The 16,107-nt window shown below is 38.4% G+C and overlaps 1 protein-coding gene and 1 pseudogene across 1 annotated transcript in view; one reads left to right on the top strand and one right to left on the bottom strand.

Annotated features, from left to right (window-relative positions):
• The window catches only part of tex264a (testis expressed 264, ER-phagy receptor a), an 89,434-nt gene that overhangs the window by 30,490 nt on the left and 42,837 nt on the right, over nucleotides 1-16,107 (top strand). The window lies entirely within an intron of this gene.
• LOC144992101 (uncharacterized) lies at nucleotides 666-1,955 on the bottom strand (annotated as a pseudogene).

Here is a 16,107-nt window from a genome sequence, read left to right as displayed (position 1 = left end):
TGAAGTGAAACTAACACAAGAGTGATGTGATCTCTTCTGCTAGTTCCTGCTAGCAATCTAGCTGCTGCGTTCTGAACAAGCTGGAGACTTCTTAAAGAACTCTTAAGACATGCTGCTAACAAAGAGTTGCAGTAATCCAGTCTAGACGTAACAAATACATGGGTGAGTTTTTCTGCATCACTTTTGGAAAGTATATTTCTGATCTTAGCTATATTCCGCAGGTGAAAACAAGCTGTTTTACATAAAAAATAAATCCTGGTAAAAAAAAAACCCCTAGGTTTCACACTGAGGAATTGGAAGCTATACTTATACCATCCAGGGAGACTGTCTGATCAGACAGAGCATCTCTGAGGTTTTTAGGACCTAGTATAATGACCTCAGTTTTTTCTGGGTTCAAGAGGAGGTAATTAATTGTCATCCAGGTCTTGATGTCTCTGATGCAGGCATTTAGTTTCTCTATATGGTCATTTTCTTCAGGTTTAATAGATAAATACAACTGCGTATCATCTGCATAACAGTGAAAATTAATGCTGTGTTTCCTGATTATGTTTCCTAAGGGTACGTAAACAGGATAAGACTGAGCCCTGTGGGACTCCATAGTTAACTCAAGTGCACTGAGAGGAATGTCCATTTACATTAACAAACTGGTACCTATCGGATAAATAGGATTCAAACCGCTGGAGGGCAGATCCTCTGATCCCTATGTCATGCTCTAATCTATGGAGTAAAATACTGTGGTCAATGATGTCAAAGGCTGCACTGAGGTCCAACAGTACCAGAATTTAAACTAGTCCCTTTTCTGAAGCCAGTAATAAATCATTAGAGACTCCAACTAGTGCAGTTTCCATGCTGTGGTGAGGTCTAAACCCTGACTGTCTAATATTTGAAATTTTACTATCGAAAAATTTAAGAAAATCATCAGAGCTGAGAGAAACAGGAACATGTGGTTCTACTGAGCTCTGACTGCGAGTTTATCTAGCAATAGTGCTAAAAAGAAATCTTGGATTATTTCCATTCTCTGATATTAAGGTTGAATAGTACTGGCTTCTAGCTCTACGTAGAGCTGTTTTATAATTTAATAGGCTATGTTTCCAGGTATTCAGAGACTGCCGGAGCGGCGCCATTCTCTTTCCAACTTGCGGGTTATTTGTTTAAGAGAACGTGTTTCAGCGTCAAACGATGGTGCTACTCGTTTTTGTCTGACGAGCTTTGGTTTCAGCGGGGCAACAACATAGAGTGTACTCCTGAGGGCTTGCAATAATGTGCATCATTAACAAACTGGTCATTTATACCAAGACTGATGCTATGGGAGCTGGACTCAGAGTATTTGTTCAGAATGTCACTGGTTGGTTGAACTGTGAGTTTAAACTCAGATACAGAACCATCAGATAAGGTTCTTCTAAGCTGTTTCTTATTCACTGGGGCAGTAGCATGTTCTGATTTAAACTGGAAGGTAATTAGAAAGTGATCAGACATGATGGGGTTATGAGGAAGGACACTCAGCTGGCTGATCTCTATACCATGGGTTAGAACAAGGTCCAGGGTGTGCTTATGACGGTGAGTGGGTTCATTTACATTTTGGGTGAAACCAACATCATCTAATAAAGCTGCAAAAGCATTTCCTAGGCAGTCACTGGGGTCATCAACATGAATATTAAAATCCCCCATTGTTATAATTTGATCAGAATCTAAAACAATAGTCGATAGGAAGTCTGGAAACTCAGTTGAAAAATTCTAAATACGGACCGGGGGAGCGATAAATAATTAATACCCAAATTGAGGCCACAAGTTCCCTGCTCCACTCCATTCTGATGCATCCACTTGCAGACCAATCGATCCTTGAATGTCTTTGTGTTCCTCGTCTGAGCTGGAATCTGGATCAAAACTGGACGCGGGGTAGCAGGTGAACAGATGGATGATGGGAAGGACAGACTTACTCCCCTCTAACAGTTCTGGACAAAACTCAGAAGTGAATTTCTGATCAACTACTTTGCTGAAACTATGTCCGCAAAAATGACAGTTTTTTTTTAAATTAGGCTAAAAACAGCATAATCATAATTTAAAGCCCACTGGGAACACTTTGACAATAGATCAAAGGATAATTGGAGTGAGACTGGAAACTGCTGAAAGAAAGAGAGCAGAACTGTTTGGTTCAAGTTTTTGCCATACAACATCATGGGAATACTAAACACATTTATTTACTTCTATCCGCAATTATTGTTTGTGCTCTGAGCTAAATAATAATAAAAATCGACTCCTTTTTTAAATATCAAAAGTGGAAAAGTTTAACCTAAGACATTGTCTTACGAAAACGGTGAGCCTAATTCTAAAAAGAGACTAAGTTAGTAGATTGAAACTAATGAAGAAAATATCAGTGGTGTAACCGCAAATACATACTCTGGACTGAGATTCTTCTTAATTATGCTCGGCTAAAGTGTCAAAGGCCATTTAGTTGGCTATTTATCGCATCCAACCCAAGCAGGTACCAAAAACTGGAATTGGAATTGAATAAAGTAAAGTCTGAAGTCTGAACTATTAGTCAACCCACATGTCAATCAAAAAACACACCCATAAATATGGGCAAACTTAACCTCTAATAAAGTCAAAACAGACGATTTTTTTAAATGTTGCCCTGATTTTTAATGGATTTTAAATAAAGGAATATACATCAGAAATCTTCATAAAACCTAAGTACTACATTTAGCTTGTTTGTGTCTAGTTCTGAATGGAAAGGATGGATTTGAGTGTGAACTGACATTTTGTGCATCACACAAACAAGTGTATTTTCTTATTCATCAGGTGTCTTTGTGTTTTAAGACTCAGCTTTTCCTGTGTGTCACAGCATCTCTGGTGCAGATTCCTTAAAAAACGTAACTTGAGGAATGGATGTGTGTTTATTTGATGTTGGAGGTCTGTCACGTTGATTATGTTTCCAGTTGTGATCAATGAGAGCAGCGATCAAACAGCTTTAACCACAAAGTACACTCTGTCTGGAGGTGGAAAAACGATAAACGCAAGGATGAAAGAAAAAGCTGATGTGCTGCATTCAAGGATATGGAAATCCCTGTTTAATAAATGTGATATCACCTTTTCAGTAGCTGTGGAATAAAAACAAGAAATGACTGTAATGTTATTTTTGGGACTGGCTCAGACAAAAACTGGAAGACAGGGTTGTGCATAAACAAGATGAGAAGCTGATAGATCTGATTTATTGAGAAAAATGTTTATCTGCATTTAGCTCTGAGCATTATAAAAGCATTTTTTCCCCTTTTAGTTCCTCTGTAAAGCATCCTGTCACAGTCTCAATTGCCTTGCAGGTCTCATAGCACATCATATTTTTCTAACCATCTTTGGGATAGTATTGCATCTTATTTTTCTTATATATTTGTAAATATTACAGAAATGGTGTCTTTTCTGTAAATATTTCATTTTTTTTGCTTGTTTCTTGATGTCACACAATGTCTTCTTGAGGATGTTCTTCTTTTCTTGAAGGAGAAAAGTATTCAACTCAACAAGGGTTACATTTGTTTAGGAGTCTTCAGCTCAGATTCTAGTTTTCCAAGTCAAGATCCCATTAAAAATGAATTCCTGTGAAATCATTTGTTACTTTTTGTTCTTCTCACAACTGAAAAAAGATGATTTAGAATAATTAAAAAAAAAACTGGGAGAAAATAAAATGGAAAGTTGACTTGAATAAGTTCCACTGTCCCTGGACAATAAAGTTTTGGGGACTCTTTTATGGTGTTTTTTCCCTTGTACTTCATGGTCGTTTAGCAGGTATTCAGCATATTAACCATCTGTTTGGTTGCATCAGACAGGAAATCTGGCGTAAAACATCTACCAAATCCCCACTAAACTCTTTTCAACCCCCTTCAGCTGAGGGATAAACTAATAAATGTCACTGTGCTATATATTTTAAACAATTTATTATGCAGTCATTCCAAAACGCACGTAAATAGAATAACTTTATTTATGATTTTAAGAGTAAATCAGCATTGATCTTCTCAGTGGCCTTGTAGAGGAATTTTCCCCTAAAACTTGGAGATTGAAATCTTTTTCATGGTTGGATCATTGCAAACACTCTAAAAACATGAACCAGTGCCCCCCCCCCTGCTTGCATTTGGCTTCATTGGTTGGATTAAGGAATGAAATCACCTAATCTTCCGCAAGCCTGCTGGTGTCTGCTTCTTAATCCTCTGCAGGGTGAGAGTCAAATGTGGAGAGGAAATTTTACCCACTCAGGTGTGAAATTTGACACACCTAGCTTCCATGAGGCTAAGTGGTTGTGGGGACAGCTTATGCTTTTCTATCATATGCAGAGACCATTACAGTAGTTTTGTGTTGCAAACACGTCAGTAAGGTTGGACATCACTTTCAAACTACTGTATTGGTTCAATTATTGATTAAAAATTAATCTAATCTTTTTGTAAATTCTCCTTTGTTAAGTGATGAAAAATCGTTTCTGTCATAACACGTTATTTAAACTAAAAGAAAAAAGCATGCTGTAAAAGAAATGTGTTTGCAGTGAGGCAAAATATTTCTCAGTCAGCCACCAATTGTGCCAGTTCTCCCACTTAAAAAGATGAGACTTTTCATCATAGGTATACCTCAACTATGAGGAACAAAATAAGGAAAGGAAACAGAAAATCACATTTTCTGATTTTCAAAAATTTATTTGATAACTGATAAATGGCGTATACTTATAAAGCGTTCTACCTTCTTTCGAAGGCCCAAAGCGCTTTACAGTCACAATCCCATTCACCCACGCACACACACACATTCACACACTGTTTACCATTTGTAAATGACGGTGGAAAATAAGTATTTGGTCAATAACAAAAGTTAAGCTCAGTACTTTGTTATATACACTTTGTTGTCAATGACAGCAGTCCAACATTTTCTGTGAGTCTTCTCAAAGTTTTCACAAACTGTTGCTGGTATTTTGGCCCATTCCTCCATGCAGATCTCCTCTAGAGCAGTGATGTTTTTGGGTTGTTGCTGGACAACACAGACTTTCTACTCCCTCCAAAGATTTTCTATGGGGTTGAGATCTGGAGACTGATTAGTCCAATCTAGGACCTCGAAATGCTTCTTATGAAGCCACTCCCCGTTACCCGGGCAACGTGTTTGGGATCGTTATCATGTTGAAAGACCATCTTCATTGCCCTTGCTGATGGAAGGAGGTTTTCACTCAAACATTCATTCTTTCCTTTACATGGATCAGTTGTCCTGGTCCCTTTGCTGAAAAACAGCCCAAAGCATGATGTTTCCACCCCCATGCTTTCCATAGGTATGGTGTTCTTTGGATGCAACTTAGCATTCTTTCTCCTCCAAACATGATTAGTAGAGTTCTTACCAAAAGTTCTATTTAGGTTTCATCTGACCATAGGACGTTCTCCAAATCCTCTCCTGGATCATCCAAATGCTCTCTAGCAAACTTTAGACGGGCCTGCACATGTACTGGCTTTAGCAGGGGGACACGTCTGGCACTGCAGGGTTTGACTCCCTGGTGGTGTAGTGTGTTACTGATGGTAGCCTTTGTGACTTTGGTCCCAGCTCTCTGCAGGTCATTCACTAGGTCCCCCGTGTGGTTCTGGGATTTTTGCTCACTGTTCTTGTGATCATTTTGACCCCACGGGGTGAGATCTTGGGGGGAGCCCCAGATGGAGGGAGATTCTCAGTGGTCTGCTATGTCTTCCATTTCCTAACAATTACTCCCACAGTTGATTTCTTCACACCAAGCTGCTTACCTATTGCATATTCTTCCTAGCGTGGTGCAGGTCGACAATTTTTTTTCTGTGTCCTTATACAGCTCTTTGGTCTTGGCCATAGTCGAGTTTGGAATGTGACTGTTTGAGGTTGTTAATTGGTGTCTTTTATTTAGATAACCAGTTCAATCAGGTGCCATTAATGCAGGTAACAAGTGGAAAACAGAGGATCCTCTTACAGAAGAAGTTGTAGTTCTGTGAGAGCCAGAAATCTTCCTTGTTTGTAGCTGACCAAATACTCATTTTCTACCAAAATTTACAAATAAATTCTGGAATTTTTTTCATTTTGTCTCTCATAGTTGAGGTATGCCTATGATGAAAATTACAGACCTCTCTCATCTTTTTCAGTGGGAGAACTTGTGGAGGTACCATCATTTTTGTCCAGCCCTATTTCATTAGTTTTTTTTTTAAATAATTCTGTTAATCAACAACTCAAAAGTAATGGCTGATTTTGATTATTTAATTTTACAATACATTTTACTTTATTGTTACTTTTGAATGTTTCAAGTCATTTCAGTGAGCATTGTGGGCTTTCTTTCTTTAACCGAGGGGTACCAACAATTTTGTCCACCACTGTACCTGGTCTCACCACAGTTTCCTACACTTGTATGTTAATAGACTAAACAATATCTTTATGTTGTAGCAGTTATTTAGCATTCCAGTAAGCTAAAGAAAAATGTAAAAAAATTCAGCTTTGTACCTTGACATGGCTATTCAATCTTTTCGAAAATCTTCACATTTTCCTCAGGCAAAAGTGTTTGGACAATAAAATATAAACAGTTTAATTTAAAGTAGCTGGATTCCAGCAAACGGAAACATTGCAGTGAGAACATTTAAGAAAAGACAATTGTGTTCTAAAATCTTCCTGTGTGCTGTAAGTTAAATAATGAAAGCTATGACTCACCCGGGTAATGAGAAACTAATCGCAGTGAAAATCCGTGGAAGGTAAAAGTGTGGAAACTGCAGCAGCATGTAAGCCCAATTTCCTGTTTAGTTTTTGGCTCAGCCTGAATTAATGTCACCATGTGGGCCCACCACCCACAACAGTAGATGCATGGCTCTATTGTTTTGACAAATGTGCGGCAGGGGAAGCTAATAACGCAGGGGTTGGCTCTGCATGCTGGTGCAAAAAAAGGAACATGAAGGATTTTGTGCCTGTGAGGGAAATAGGAGCTCCACCTTCTCAGTGAGCTTGGAACAAAACTTCCTTCTTGGGATGCTGTTAATCTGTGGGGGGAATCTTCTTGACCCTCATGAGTCAACAACAAACCCAAACTGCTCTGAAGGCATGGTTTAAAGTCTAGATATAAATAAAAACCCATTGCTGGCAATTTAACCCCAGTGTGTCATTTTTCATCCATCTTCATGTTTTTTAATCTAAATCAGGATTGTACTTAAAAGTGCAGATGGGGATATAAATAAAGTTTTTCTTTGGTAAATGTAACAAAGTCTGCTACAAGCTGTTGTTTTTTTCCTTCTCTATATCCCATAAATCCTAACTAATTTAGTTTCCATTATAACTGAAATATCCACTAATGGAATATAAGACCAGTGCTACATGTGCCTACTGGAGATCACTGTTCTGTGTATTTTTTCTGAGTGTTTTCTCATGCTGACAACACACGTTAATAATACAGACAGATTTATTTTATAACATAACTACATTTCTCTTTAACTTTACACATTTTCTATATTTTTTAATTACACAATTTGCTTTATCATCCTACTGTAAGAAATAATGCTCTTTTGTTTGAGCTTAAAATATTTATTTTAACTTTGTCTTCTTCAGTTGGTATGAAATAATTGTGTTTGACAATTTCATTCAGCGGCCATGTCATTCTCTACCAGAGTGCTGTTTCTCCACCTCCAGTATTTGTTCATAGCTTATTTACCAGCATCGTCCCCATGTTGTCTTATTATTTTCTGAATTAAAAATACGTCTTTGTTGTATTTTTCCAAAGCATGTATTATTCATGCAGTGGCTGAATAAGATGTGTTGCTCTGATTCCATGCATAACCACTGAGTTTACAAGACCTGTGATGCCTTTTGCAGCATAATGGCTCTGCAGGTGAATGTATGGGAAATCTGTTCTTTAGTCACTCCGACACATCATTCCTGTATCAGCTTTTACGAACGAAAATGAAAAACAGAGGAGAGTTGTTTTTCCTGCGTGCCTCTCAAAGTTTTTTTTCTATCCCAGGCAGAAAAAAACAGTATTTTGTTCCAAAAGTTCCTGAATTCTGTTTTGTGAAGTAAATGTTGCCTTTTAATCAAAGCCTGCAAAATTAAATGACAGAATTAAAAAAACAGAGAAAGGCTATTAAATTCAATGTGTCCTAAAAATGAGCCTCAAAGGTTTTTTCATGGATGTTTGGGGCCTTTCTGAAAAGTGAGAAAAGTCTAAAAAAAACAATACTTCTGATACTTTTCCATTGTGGTTAGGTTCAAACTACATGTCAAATCCCTAATTATCCATCCATCCATCCATCCATCCACCCACCCACCCACCCATCCATCCATCCATCCATCCATCCATCCATCCATCCATCCATCCATCCATCCATCCATCCATCCATCCATCCATCCATCCATCCATCCATCCATCCATCCATCCATCCATCCAGAGGTCACGGGTTGCTGGGGTTTATCCCAGCTACTGTTGGGTGAAGGCGGGGCACACTCAGAACAGGTCACCAGCCTGTTGCAGGGCCACACCCTCACATGCATTTTTAAGGGCGATGTAGAGATTCTCCTTATTATACAGCATAGATTCGATTAAAAGGCATATGTCATGAAAAGTGAACTTTTTGAGCTTTTGAGTGTATCATAGTGTTCATTCTTTACAAAAATACAACCCCAATGTGGTATTTTGACCTATTCGTGAATGGGCGGCACCCACAAGGAGCTAAAGTTGGAGCCTCAGAGGTCAAGTCATCTTACCTCTGGCTAGAGAAATGATCTGTGAAAATAACTCATATTTTATTTTTAGATATCCTTCTTTAGTGTGCCAAAGGCAATATATAAAATAATATATATTGATATAGCTTACTCCGAAAGGCTTAAAAATAGCATGAACTGGGCCTTTCAAAGCTTGACTCTGACTTTAATTTACCCTTCCAACTTAAAAATGATCAATTATTTTTAAATTAGTTTACATTATGGTGACCCCCCCACCCCAAAGCATCGGTAATGTCCTTCCAGAGGGTCATTCCATACTAAGATGCTGTACGTCACATAGTCTACAGTTACTTAACAGCAATTCAAATAAATTAATAAGAAAATAAAGAGTCACATTCTATAAATTGGATAAATGTAATACTTTGGATAAGCACAAATGATTTATGGAGACACAATACAGACAGAAGTGGAAATAAGAATTTAAAAACAATTTCCTGATTCTAACTCATCTTCTTCTTCAGCTGCTCTCCCTACAAACAGTTAAACATGTAAGAGGAAATCGCTGGGATAGAGTGGGCTGCCTAAAATAAAGCATTAGTCCGGATTGTTTTTTTTTTTTTTATTGTTAGATGGTTGCCACTGTCCAGGAGGTTCGTCCTGTTTGAGGATTCCTGGTCAGATCTGTAACTCACTGGTCTTGGAGGAACAAACCAGACCCTCCAGCCCAGTGCCGGCACACATCATTTATATGGTAATGTGGTTCATAAAGTAAGGTGGAGGTTTAGATAAACAGATATCCCATTTTATGGGCATATTTTTAATATAACTCTTATCAGTTTGATGGGGAGTTACAAGAAATTGTGCTTCCACCAAATATTTTAGGATGTGTCAGTGTCACAGTTCTATATAACAACACATGCATTTGCACTTTTTAGTGTAAGAAGTGATTGCAGGACTCTGTCTACTTTAATGCACAGCTGAGTTGTCGTGGAAAGTTGAGAGTCCAACTGATATGAAGATATGGATTTTTTTTGGCCTTTTCTACAGTCAATTGAGGCAATACAAACATGAACCTTTGAGCTCATGGGTGCTGTAGCTTTTGAAATGTTTGCAGTGTTCAAGATTACATTTGCTAGACTTTAGCTGTTTTCTTCCAAAGATGACATTACAAGCATTTGAATTTAAATGTGTTACGCCCCATTTGATGTCTAGGGGTACGTCGAGGAGCACAACATAATAGTAATGGTTTTGGCCATCAAATTTTAATGAACAAAAACACCAAATGAATGTCTCCCTACAAATTTAACAAATCTATGTACAATAAATAACAACAATAACTTAAGGTGGAGCTAAAAGGTAGGGATGGCCCTTTTGACACAGACGCTCCGGCGCTTGTTTCACCTTCATGAAACAGAGTGGTTCGGCACAATGTTTCGGGGCGTGTGTCAACTAGCGCAGATCACGTGGTTGATGACGTATAAAGCGCCAAATGCATCGTTTGGTCGAACCACGGTTCAGATGTCACTTGTGTTTGAACAGTGGGGCGCTATTCTCTAGAAATACAAATGAATCCTGAACGTTTCCTGACCAGTTCTGTTGTTTCCCCTGTGTTGAATCAGCGTCAATTCATTGGACTTTACAATGTCTCTTGGTAAAAAACGTACTGTGGCTCAGGATCGTTTCAACTCGGTTTCTCCTAATAAAACAATACACTATGAACGTTATACTTCAAGGAATAAATGATGGAAATGCATTAGTATAGTAATACAGATAGCTCAGTGGCAAAATTATGGTGTCTGGATTCAAAGATCCTAGATTCAAGGCCAGTGTTTTGCACATTTTTTTTTTTTGCTTTGGGTTTATTTTCTTCATGTATGTGTGTTTTGCTGTGTCAAGCACTTCTCACAGAAAACGTAACTCGCTGTGTTGTTTTATATAGTTTTTATCATCATTAACAACATTGTTTTGCTCTACGTTTTTGCATCATTTCCACATTGAAGTGTTACAAATAGCTTAGTTGAAGAATATGATATACATCCAGTCCGCCACCAGATGCCGCTGTTCTGTGTGGTTTCAAAGCCCTGAATCGTTGGTCCATTTTTCCGGCACAATTACATGAACCCCTAGGAAAGCTTCATGGGGCTTCTATTCCCATCCCTACTAAAAGGCTTCAGGGTGAACCAAGGCCAAAATAACAAACAAAACCCAACCTAACTGAAATCTGTTTCCTTACCTGTACTAAAAAAAAGGGGAAAACAAAGACAAATACTAACCTCCCTTGACTAACATAAACAGGAAAAACCAAGTACTAAAGAAAATGGCAGTTCACCCCTACAGCTTCACTGAAACAAAACTAGACCAAACAAAACTACAGAGTGGGCCAAAACACAAAGAATTACAAATTGCAACTCAACAAATCAAGTGGAAAAGCGCGCTAAGCTGCAGCGCATGGAGACATGTTGCAGCCAAGCTCTCTTCTTCCATGCTGGAGGTCCACACTGTGTTTTTGAAGGCTGCCTCCATCAGTTTGGGTCCAATGGAAGCCACGCCTTCATGCACCACACCTGCAAATAATCAGACACAGACAGACACAAAGATCCACAAAAACAACTAAGTCCCACAAAAAAATACACAAAACACAGAACAAACAGAATTAACAAAACCAAATACGGCGCACAGCCATCACATATGTAATTTTGTAAAATAGTAGGGTGGTGTATCTTTCCCTCTCACATGATTCGATATGTATCTCAATACATGGTCCACGAATGGAAACATAAAAGATTCAAGTAAATTTGTGGCGATACAATACAGTCTGATTATTTAACTAAAATATTTTTCCTAAATTTACCTGAATACCAAGTACATTTAAATTTCTTGGTAACTATATAAAATTATAAATGAAAATGCCTTTTAGTGGAGAAACCTTTATTCTTCCTTACTGGCACATCTTATTTTAAGTAACAAAAACAAAATGTCTTTGACAAAATATCTTATTTTGGTCTTTTAGATCAGTGTTTTTCAACCTTTTTTGAGCCACCGCACACTTTAACCTTGGCAAAAATCCAGTGGCACACTAGCATCCAAAAATTAAAAAAAGGAGAAACTCTATAGTCTGTATTGATCTTCAGTCCCTCCACAGTCTCACATGCATTTTTGTGATCATTGTGGCAGAAAAAGCTGGAAGTTGCAGCTGTTCTAAAAGATTTAATAAAAGTTAAGTTAGAAGATTTAAAAACGGTTTGATGTGTGTTCGTTGTGGTTTCAAGACATAACAAGGAAGATTCCTTGTGCGCATAGACGCTGTCACTTTAACCCAATTGGTCGAAGTAAGCCTGTGATTGAACGTCTTTTTGGTTACATCACATCCACATAAGACAAAGACAGTAAAGACTCAACAGAAGGAGAAACTGACAAAGAAAATGATTATTTACTTCCTGATTGATTTTATACCTTTTTTTTAACCAACACAGTCTTGTTTATATCTGTGGTTTTCACTGCTGTTACTCCCAAAATCAGATTGATTTGTCCATTTTATCTGTATCTTTTACATTCTTCAAAAAAGTTTATTTGACAGGTGTAATTTGTCTTTTCTACCTAGCTGAAGGTTAGCTGAATTCACTGAGATCTGCATAAGAGTGCACTCCAGTGTACTTTTGGATTTACGTGGGATCAAAAGGAAAATCTTCAAAATGTAGCTCCCTGTAGCTGAAAGGGAAATAGAAGCGTTGAACATCCACGCGATGGAAAAAAAAATAAAAAGGGTGGATCAGAAGTGACATAAAAAAAACTGCAGCTCAGATAACATTATCTCTGACATTTTCATACAGAAAGAGCTGTATATGAGGCAGAGTTTTGTCTTTGCAAAATAAAGCTAACTAGAAGATTTTTTGTCATTTTAAAACTGTGTCATTCCCTGAGAAATGCAAACCACCATAAAAGAAACGGGGGGCGCGGGCAGGTTAGTGCAGGATAGCCTCTGCTCTGGACCTCTTTGGCCCCTTCAGCATCTGGAATGCCCCCAGGCTTAAGGAACAGACCCCCTTAATGCCCTGTTGAGCGACTCTTGTGCGGGATGTTGCAGAATATGGGCTGTGGCTGCAGTGCCATCAAAGCGCAAAAAGCATGGTTAGAGTGGCTAAGGGAGACGCGTGAGCTGCGAGGGAGCATCTGTCTGTGTGACTGATGGCTGGGGAGCTTTGTGAAAATTTGAGTTAGAGGAGCAACATGCCTCCCTTTTCTTTGTGTGAATTGCTTTAAAATGCAGGTTGCGGTGAGTGGAAGATAAATCCGCTCCATTATTAATGCTGTCATTCTTCAGGATTGTTCCCTGCATTTCATTTTTATTGGTTAACACCAGGCTTTTTTCTGTGAAGGCTCTCAGAAATAATAACCTCACATAACAGAGAGCAACTGTCCAGAGCTGGAGGTAGACTCTGTCCTACAAATATGTTTACACTTAATATGCCGGTAATTCCTTCACGCTGCCATTTCAGTCTTAAGAGGGAACACTTGGCGGCGTGGAGATATATTTAGATTCTTATGACGCTGAGGATTTTTTTCATCCCCGCTTTCTGTTGTTTTCCACAAAAGAGTGGGCCAAGATCTGCCAAAGCTTCCTTCATAACGTTTTATATAATGCTCTTTTTTGTTCTTTGCTCTCCCAGGTCGTTATAGAAACAAGGCAGCATTGTTATAATCTGCTTTTTTTTTCTACCTAGAGCCTTATCCTTGGTTTTATTTAAAGCACAACTGCTTTCTTCATAACAGTGAATTCAGTTGAGTTTATTTTTAAAGCTCCAGTTTCCAGGTTGTCTCAAGGCGATGCACAAAAAGGAACATCAAATCTAGCGATTGTTACAATCCAAGTCTCTCCAAACCGTCATTGTTATCATAATCTGATTCACTCTAACTCATATCTATAAAGAAAGATTATCCGAATAGTTTTCTAACAATGGCCCATATGAGTGACTAACAGATTACATGAAGGGGTTTCAGTGTAATCCCCCAGACTGAGCAGACCAAAGGGGACAGTGGAAAGGAAAGGTCTCTCTGGAAAATCTGTTTGTTTTAGGTGAAATGACAGCTTCTGTTTACATTGTTTCAAGGTTTCTCCCAAGATTAAATATTAGTGCGTGTTTTGTTTATGTTGTATTTTTTGTAGGAAACGTTACAAACTAACTCTTATCAAAATAAATATGTTTATATATTTTGTTTGAGTAATACATCCACAAATACTTGTTCTGAGCAAGAGTGGTGAGGTCCTCATCGGAAACCTCATTTATTTTCATTTTTACACTAGTGGCAGGTAAGAAAATATTGATAGAGTAATATATCACTGTTCCTTGTTATGCAATGAAAGTATCAAGAGTCTGGCACCAGGTGTTCATATTTGAAGAAAAAAAAGGTGTTCTGAGCTCTTCGCCCTGGCATTCAGAACTTATGACTCCTCATTGTGGTATTAGAAACATAAATGAGGAAACTTAACTTAGTTTTCAAGACCACAAAGAAAATCCCAGCCATAGAGGTATGCAGACATGGGTAGTTCAATAAAACATTTAAGCTTTTATACCCCTGAATTCTGGCACATATAGTATTGCTGTTTTTCAGTTACCTAAGAACTGCTTTATCACTGTTTTGCTGACATATTAGGCGCTGCATTGAATAGACATAGTCTGTAGTTTCCACTAGTCTATCACAATTTCAGCCTTTTAAAGCCTTTGTCGAAAAATGGTCAAACCTGTATGGGACACACAGGTGACCCACATAAAAAAATGTATGTTTGTAGTGAACACATGTACAACGCACAAAGGTAAGTAAAAGTGAAGCAGAATTGATGGATCTCTCATTTATTTGGACGCATGAATCCTGCTGATTGCGTAAGGAGCCCACACGTAGGTGTTGTTCACGTGATAAGTGCGTGCTCCTTCTGGCGCATACCGACACGTCTGTGGACGTACTACAGGCACTTAGAAGCGCTTGCCCAGGGCAAGAAGGGGCCGGTACTCGCACCCTACTAATGACTATAGAGTGTGTCGTAAGCACAATGTACAACAGCATCACCCGAACATCACAACTGCATGCAACTTACATTATCCTTGCTAATATTTAATAATAAACTTTCCACACGCACGACAATTACATGTTCCATTTTCAACCGGACTCCCATTAAGATGCAGCTCCTCTCCGTGACCCTTCCCCCGTCCGGACAATCCAAAGGTCACATGTGACCAAGGCTTAATATACACTCCTGTAAGACTTCTGTACTATCAGGTTCATGCTTGTGGGGGGAAGAGGAATCCCCACAGGCCACTAGGCTTGATCTTCCAATCTAAATATGTCATGGTAATAAATGAGATATGAATCCTATGAAAATAACGTTGCTCACTCAGTCTAAGCCTTGAAATGTCACTACTTCTGCTTCTGTAGCTGTGACTTATTAGTGACATTTGTGCTGTTTGTGTGATTATTGTTGCAGCAAGCTTAATTTTTTATACCCACCTCTGACTTCATTTCTATAGGAGCATCCTGTACCTTTTTGATGATTTTCAGTCTCTTGGTCTTGTGTCTGGTATGCTTTGTGACAGTTCATTGATGCAGTAAGTAAGGCTGATGGTAACACAAGGGGGCTTGTGGTCTCATCGATTCCTGCTTTACTGCGGCTGAAGAAGCCTCTGCTCTGCAGCTCCAGTGGGGCATCTCACAACATGCTGCCGATTACACTTTTTCTCTTTGCTCGCATTCAGGTTCTGTTTCAGGTTATGTACGGTTTGTTGTGAAATTAAGCTATAAACTTTAGAAACTCACATCAGTCTTTTAAAATCTGTCCCTAAAAGTTAACCTACAAATGTAATTTAGTTTCTGATCAGTTACTGGTATTTTCCTAAAAAGAATAAATGAAATGTATCTAAGTTTGAGGTTTTTCAATGTCATCCCTTGCTCTCGTGAATCTGGTTTTTGCTTAAGGTTGTACCTGGAATGTGAGGCTGATGCAGTGAAGTGTGAAGAACTGGAAAGATCATCACTTGTACATAAACCATACTGAGGAACACTTCCCCTTTAGAAGCATCACAGCACACATGCAAGAAAACCCTTCTTCATGTGTTAGCTTGATTTTGGCTTGTTGCTTAGCAGGTGAGGACATCATCTGTCCCTTTAGCACAAGTTGGTGGGCTTTATGGAGGAATTTAATGTTATAACCTCTGGCTCTGACAAAATCTGTCTGATCCAGCTGACTTTTAAGCTGTGGTTTTGTAGAGATTAGTATTATTTCTGCTAAAGGAAGTTTTCTTGTTCACTAGCTGTGATCCAGAATTGTCCAGTCAAGTAAAACATTTTTTTAACAGCTTGCAACACCTTGTGTAACTCTTAAGACAGAAAATACAAAGAAAACAAATGAAACCCATTTTTTCCATGCGTACATAGATTTATGATTTTAGC

The sequence above is a fragment of the Oryzias latipes genome, chromosome 5 (assembly GCF_053564925.1).
Source record: "Oryzias latipes strain Hd-rR chromosome 5, Olatipes_Hd-rR_3.1".
NCBI lineage: Eukaryota > Metazoa > Chordata > Actinopteri > Beloniformes > Adrianichthyidae > Oryzias > Oryzias latipes.
The sequence above is the reverse complement of the archived record's forward strand: the minus strand, read 5'-3'. Positions and strand labels throughout refer to the sequence as shown.